The following is a 7,393-nucleotide window of genomic DNA, read 5'->3' on the forward strand; positions in this document are numbered from 1 at the left end:
ATCCCCCCCCCCAGCCCCACAACCGCACACCCCCCTTGCTGCTGTGCTGTCCCCACCACTCAGGGCCACCGAGGGGGTCGCAGGGTCCTCTCAGTCCCCTCCACCCTAGGGACGTGCAACCCAGGCCCTGGCCCTGGCCGGCCCCACCCACTGGCCCAAAGCCAGGGAGAGCCACCCGCGACCAGGGGGCAGCACCTCCAGACTGCCGCCACCCTTCGTCACACAGCCTTCTGTCTGGGCCCTCGCCCCTCATCAGCGACCGGCGTCCCGCCCGATCACGGGTCACTTCACTGGCTACACATCACCTCTCCTGACCCAGGGTGTTGAGAGAGAGGATGAGAGAAGGCCAGAGATGGAGCAAGAGGTAGGCGGAGAGAGACAGACGGGGACTGTGGGGACAGACTTGCAGAGAGCACTTTCCAGGCTCTGGGCCTCGCGTGGAGGGGTGCTGCGTGGGGGCTGCACGGACATCAGCTGTTACCGCTTGGACATCAGCTGTTGCCAGTTGGCCATTGGCCACTGGCAGAGCTGCGGTGGCCAAGCTAGGAAGCGCGGATGGTGGACTGCAAATTGCAGAGGGGCGCGGACTGCAGTGGGCCGGCTTGGTGGGTCTGTTGGTTGGCAGAGAATCGGCCAGCAGGTTGGGGATCGGGCGGCTCCGGCTTGCCGTGTCTCCAAGCCAGCCGCCTGTGAGACATGGTGCTATGAGCCCCCTATCCGTGGCTCTGTTGGTATTCCTTCTTGGCCTCGCCAAATCCTGGGTTCTTGTGCGGGCAGAGGGACTAGAGTCCCCGCAGGACAGGGACCGACAGACAGAACGGGGGGACAGGGGGACCGGGGGACGGGAGGACCGGGGGACAGGGGACCGGGAGACGGGTGTAAGGGGGGGGACAGGGAGAACGGTGGGACTGTAGGAACCCGGGGCGGGGGTACCGGGGGACGGGGTACCAGGAGATGGGGGAAGGGGGGCAGGGGGACAGGGAGACCGTTGGAACTGGGAGAACCGGGGGACGGGGGGTCTGGGAGACGGGGGCATGTGGGACGGGGGGAAGGGGTGACCGGAAGATGGGGGGACGGGAGTACGAGAGGGCCGGGGGGACGGGGGGACTGGGGGATGGGGGGACAAGGGGACCGGGGGACCGGGGGGACAGGGGGACTGGGTACTGGGAGACAGTGGGACCAGGGGACGGGGGGACCGGGAGATGGGGGGACACGGTACCAGGGGAAAGGGAGACCGGGGAATTGGGGGACAGGGAGACTGGGGGACTGGGGGATTGGGGGAATGAGAGGACGGTGGGACTGGCGGACGGTGGGACGGAGGGACCAGGAGACCGGTGGATGGAGGGACAGGAGTACCAGGGTAGTGGGGGACGAGGGACATGGGGAGGGGGGGACCGGGAAACGGGGGAACGGGGGACCGTGAGACAGGGGGACCGGGAGATGGGGGACCTGGGGCCGGGGGGACCGGGTGACGGGGGACCGGGAGACAGAGGGACAGGGGGACTGGAGGGTCGGGGGGACCGGGGGAAGGGGGGACCGGGGGACGGGGGGACCGGGGCAACGGAGACGGGGGGGACCGGGGGAACGGCGGATGGGGGGACCAGGGGACCCGCGGACCGGGGGACCGGAGGTTGGGGGGACCGGGGGATAGGGGACCGGGTGACGGGGTGACCAGGGGCATGAATGGACTGGGGGGACGGGGGGACCGGGGGACCGGGGGTTGGGGGACTGGGGAATGAGGGGACCGGGAGATCGGGTACCGGGGAACGGGGCGACTAGGAGACGGGGGACCGCGAGACGGGGGACCGGGGACGGGGTGACCGGGAGATGGGACACCGGGAGACGGGAGACTGTGGGACGGGAGGACCGGAAGACGGGGCGAACGGAGAACTGGGGGATCGGTAGACGGGGGCCAGGGCGATGGGGGAACCGGGGGACTGGGGGACCGGGGGACCAGGGACCGGGGGTTGGGGGTCCAGGGGATGAGGGGACCGGGAGACGGGGGACCTGGGGACCGGGCGACCGGGAGACGGGGGACCGGGAGACGGGGGGATGGGTGTGCGGCCGGACCGGGAGATAGAGGGACAGGGAGATGGGGGCACCGGGGGAAGGGGGTAACACTGGACGGAGGACCGGGGGACCGGAAGACCGGGCGACCGGGAGACAGGGGACCGGGAGACTGGGGACTGGGAGACGGGGCGACCGGGGAACGGGGGGACCGGTAGAAGGGCGCCTGGGCGCCGGGGGAACCGGGGGACCGGGGGACCAGGAGACGGGGGACCGGGGAACGGGAGACCGGGGGTATGGGGGGACGGGGGGACCAGGCGAAGGAGGGACGGGGGTACGGGGAGACGTTGGGACTGGGGGACCGGGGGACAGGTGGACCGCGAGACGGAGGACCGGGAGACGGGGGAACGGGGGTCGGGGGACCCGGGGAGGGGGGGACCGGGAGACGAGGGAATGGGGGACGGGTGGACCATGGGCGTGGGGGGACTGGGGGTATAGGGGAGCGGGGGACGGGGGATGGGGCACCGGGGGACGGGTGGACTGGGAGAGGGTGGATGGGGGTACGGGGGAACAGGGGGATCAGGGGACGGGGGGAACAGGGGACGGGGGGGACCGGAATAGGGGGGATGGTGGAACGTGGGGACGGGGGACCCGGGAGACGGGGGACAGGAAGACGGGGAACCAGGGGAACGGAGACAGGGGTGACGGGGAGACGGGGGTACCGGGGGACGGGGGTACTGCGTGGGGCTGCACTGACATCAGCTGTTACCGCTTGGCCTTCAGCTGTTGCCAGTTGGCCATTGGACACCGGCAGAGCTGCGGTGGCCAAGCTAGGAAGCGCGGATGGTGGACTGCAAATTGCAGAGGGGCGCGGACTGCAGTGGGCCGGCTTGGTGGGTCTGTTGGTTGGCAGAGAATCGGCCAGCAGGTGGGGGATCGGGCGGCTCCGGCTTGCCGTGTCTCCAAGCCAGCCGCCCGTGAGACATGGTGCTATGAGCCCCCTATCCGTGGCTCTGTGGGTGTTCCTTCTTGGCCTCGCCAAATCCTGCGTTCTTGTGCGGGCAGAGGGACTAGAGTCCCCGCAGGACAGGGACAGACAGACAGAACGGGAGGAGGAGTAAGAGGGAGCGAGATGGAAATATACACGTATATGTACATGTATGTGTCTAGACATACAGAGAGACATGGACAGAGACAGAGAAAGAGGGGGCTGGCACGCGGGGAGAGAGCTCCTGAGCCAGAGCCAGAACCCAACAGGCACGTCACAGAGCCAGACAGACATGGGGTGGGGGAGGGTGGGAGGGACGCACATTCGGGCACACGGACTGGGACAGACGCACTGAGGCTGTGTTGAAGTGGTGGCTTCTCCACCGGAGTGTGGTCGTGCCCGGGGCTGGGCTCCGCCAAGGAGGCATTGCCCTGGCGTTGGCAGTCACCATTGAAGCCCCCGGGGCGGGCCGCCAGGGTCTCCGGAGGGCCAGTGGGCTCTGAGCCCCGCCCAGGGACCCGCCCGCGGGAGGAGAGTGGCAGCCCCCAGGCACCCTGGTTGTGAGGATTGTGTGCCTGCGTGCCTGCTCTTCCCTTGTGGCGGTCTCCCCTGGAGTCGATGGCGCGTGGTGTGTTGGGGTGCTGCTCCCGCCGTCCCCTGGTTTGTCCCGGCTCTTTGTGCCCTTTGTGTCGGGGACACCGTGGCCGGCGGGAAGGGAGGGCTCCTGGCTCTTGTGGGAGACGGGAGGGGACGCGCGGGGGTGTGGGGAGAGGTGCCTGCCCGCGGAGACAGAAGACTCCGGTGGGGCGGGGCGGGTGGGCGTCCCGTTTGCCCGAGGACACGCCGATCCTGTGTCTCGGGGCCCAGGGGCAGGCGCAGGGATGGGCGTCCCCTGGGCTCGGGCCGAGGTGCAAAGGACCGGCACGTCCTGGGATGGAGAGAGCCTGGTGGAAGCCTGCGCCGGCAGGCAGCCCTGGGCTTGGGCGTTGGGGGTTGCGGCGGCGGCAGGGTCGGGGAGCGAGAGGGAGCCCTGCGATGGCGGTGGCGGCGGCGGCGACCTAGACGCGGCTGACTGCTGCAGGCTGACGGCCTGCCTCGGCGAAGAGCACTAAGAAGAGGGAGAGGGGGGGAGCCCTGGCCGACAGGCCTGGTGTGCGGCCGGGGATGCGAGCTTGTAGTGCTGGGCGGCTGTCCCTCCTCTGGCCAGGGGGACCTTCGGCTGGCTGGGCGGCTGCAGGGGTTGCAGAGGGGCAAGGGGCGGCAGGGATTCGGAGGGAGGCACGCCGGGGCGGCGGCGCAAAAGGAGAGGCGAGCAAAAGCCTACAGGTATTCCCAGGCGGTCTCCCATGCAAGTACTAACCAGGCCCCTCCCTGCTTAGCTCCCGAGATCAGAGGAGATCGGGCGCGTTCAGGGTGGTATGGCCGTAGACGCTGGGACCCGGCTCCCGCGCCCCAAGAGCCTGCTCCCGGCCTGTCTCGTGAGCGCCCGCCATGCAGATGAGCCGCTCCGGTGGCGAGCATCGACCCGCGGGCCGGCTCTGCCAGCACCGCGTCCCCCCCCAGTCCGGCTCCCCGCCTCTTCCTAATGCCCCTGGCGTGGGCGGCGGGCTACTCCTGGCCGACAGCGAGGCCCCTTCGCGCCACCCGGGGCTCCATGGGACACTGCCACTTCCCTGATGGTGCCAGAAGTCGTGGAACTCTGGCATCCTGGGACTCCCCGCACCCAGACCGGCATACAACCCGCCCCCCTACCGCCACCAGGTTTACCCCCAACCGCAGCCCCAAGGCTGGTGGAGGCCTGCACCAGCAGGCAACCCTGGGCCTGGGAGTTGTGGGAGGACCCCGCGGCGGCGGCGGGGGCGGCTGCGGCGGCGGCGGCGGCGGCGGCGGCGGCGGAGGCAGGGGAGGGTGGCGAGGTAGGCGATGGCAACCGCGTGGATGGCGCCAGGGCGGCGATGGCGGCGGCGACAATGGGGGCTTTGACGGTGGGCGCTGGGACACGGGGGCCGATGGCGGCGGCGGTGGCGGCGGGGGCTGGGGAGGGCGTGAGGGCGGTGCTGGCGGCGGAGGCCGGGAGAGCAGAGGCGGGAGACTGAGCGAGTATGGCATTGGTGGCGGCGGGGGCTGGGGCGGGGGCGGGGAAGATGGCGGTGCTGGAGGCGGGGAGAGCAGAGGAGGGAATTGAGGGAGTGCGGCAATGGCGGCAGCGGGGGCGGGGGAGGGGGAGAGGGCGGTGCTGGCGGCGGAGGCCAGGAGAGCAGAGGCGGGAGACTGAGGGAGTATGGCGATGGTGGCTGCGGGGGTCTGGGGCGGGGGCGGGGGAGATGGCGGTGCTGGAGGCGGGGAGAGCGGAGGAGGGAATTGAGGGAGTACGGATATGGCGGCGGCGGGGGCGGGGGTGGGGGAGAGGGCAGCACTGGTGGCGGAGATGGGGAGCGCGGTGCTGGCGGCCGAGGTGGGGAGAGCACAGGAGGGAGTTTGAGGGAGTTTGGCGGTGGCGGCGGCGGGGGCGGGGACAGGGGCGGGGGCGAGGGCAGCGCTGGCGGGGGGGGGGTGGGGGGGGGGTGTGGGGAGCCCGGTGGTGGCGGTGGCTTTGGCGCAGGCGGCGGTGGCGGCGACCGCGCGTCGGCGAAGGATTCGCGATGACGGCCTGCGGGACCGAAGAGGACTGAGAGGAGGGCGTGTGGGGGGAGCCCTGGCCCACGGGCCTGGTGTGCGGCCGGGGCTGCCAGCTTGTAGTGCCGGGCGGCTGACCCTCTGCTGGTCAGGGGGACCTGCGGCTGGCTGGGAGGCTGCAGAGGGGCAAGGGGCGGCAGGGGTTCGGAGGGAGCCACGCCGGAGCGGCGATGCAAAAGGAGACGCTAGCAAAAGCCAACAGGTATTCCCAGGCGGTCTCCCATCCAAGTACTAACCAGGACAGACCCTGCTTCGCTTCGGAGATCAGACGAGATCTGCTGCGTTCAGGGTGGTATGGCCTTAGGCACTGGGACCCGGCTCCCGGCACTCCAAGAGCCTGCTCCCGACTTGCCTCCTGAGCGCACGCGCCATGCTGCTGGGCCGCTCGGGTGGCGAGCATGTCTGCCCGAGTGCCTCCCGCCCGCTCCCCGCCTCCTCCGGTCGCCGCTGGTGTGGGCGACGGGCTACTTCTGGCCCGCAGCGAGGCCCCTTCGCGCCCCCCAGTGGCTCCACAGGCCTCTGTCACTTCCCTGACTGTGACATATGTCTGGGCGCCCTGGCATCCTGGGACTCCCCACGCCCGGAATGGCTTTTACCACGCCCCCCTACCCCAACCCCTCTCATCCCCGCCCCCAGCCCCACAACCGCACACCCCCCTTGCTGCTGTGCTGTCCCCACCACTCAGGGCCACCGAGGGGGTCGCAGGGTCCTCTCAGTCCCCTCCACCCTAGGGACGTGCAACCCAGGCCCTGGCCCTGGCCGGCCCCACCCACTGGCCCAAAGCCAGGGAGAGCCACCCGTGACCAGAGGGCAGCACCTCCAGACTGCCGCCACCCTTCGTCACACAGCCTTCTGTCTGGGCCCTCGCCCCTCATCAGCGACCGGCGTCCCGCCCGATCACTGGTCACTTCACTGGCTACACATCACCTCTCCTGACCCAGGGTGTTGAGAGAGAGGATGAGAGAAGGCCAGAGACGGAGCAAGAGGTAGGCGGAGAGAGACAGACGGGGACTGTGGGGACAGACTTGCAGAGAGCACTTTCCAGGCTCTGGGCCTCGCGTGGAGGGGTGCTGCGTGGGGGCTGCACGGACATCAGCTGTTACCGCTTGGCCATCAGCTGTTGCCAGTTGGCCATTGGCCACTGGCAGAGCTGCGGTGGCCAAGCTAGGAAGCGCGGATGGTGGACTGCAAATTGCAGAGGGGCGCGGACTGCAGTGGGCCGGCTTGGTGGGTCTGTTGGTTGGCAGAGAATCGGCCGGCAGGTTGGGGATCGGGCGGCTCCGGCTTGCCGTGTCTCCAAGCCAGCTGCCCGTGAGACATGGTGCTATGAGCCCCCTATCCGTGGCTCTGTTGGTGTTCCTTCTTGGCCTCGCCAAATCCTGGGTTCTTGTGCGGGCAGAGGGACTAGAGTCCCCGCAGGACAGGGACCGACAGACAGAACGGGGGGACAGGGGGACCGGGGGACGGGAGGACCGGGGGACAGGGGACCGGGAGACGGGTGTAAGGGGGGGGACAGGGAGAACGGTGGGACTGTAGGAACCCGGGGCGGGGGTACCGGGGGACGGGGTACCAGGAGATGGGGGAAGGGGGGCAGGGGGACAGGGAGACCGTTGGAACTGGGAGAACCGGGGGACAGGGGGTCTGGGAGACGGGGGCATGTGGGACGGGGGGAAGGGGTGACCGGAAGATGGGGGGACGGGAGTACGAGAGGGCCGGGGGGAC

At 70.1% G+C, this 7,393-nt stretch overlaps 2 pseudogenes; both read right to left on the reverse strand.

Annotated features, from left to right (window-relative positions):
- Window positions 1-4,305: 4,305 nt before the first annotated feature.
- On the reverse strand, window positions 4,306-4,425 carry LOC148757136 (5S ribosomal RNA; annotated as a pseudogene).
- Window positions 4,426-5,857: 1,432 nt separating this feature from the next.
- LOC148757137 (5S ribosomal RNA) lies at window positions 5,858-5,977 on the reverse strand (annotated as a pseudogene).
- Window positions 5,978-7,393: the final 1,416 nt, after the last annotated feature.

This window comes from Rhinolophus sinicus, chromosome 9 (assembly GCF_057876585.1).
Source record: "Rhinolophus sinicus isolate RSI-liver-muscle chromosome 9, RSI-T2T, whole genome shotgun sequence".
In the NCBI taxonomy this organism is placed as follows: domain Eukaryota; kingdom Metazoa; phylum Chordata; class Mammalia; order Chiroptera; family Rhinolophidae; genus Rhinolophus; species Rhinolophus sinicus.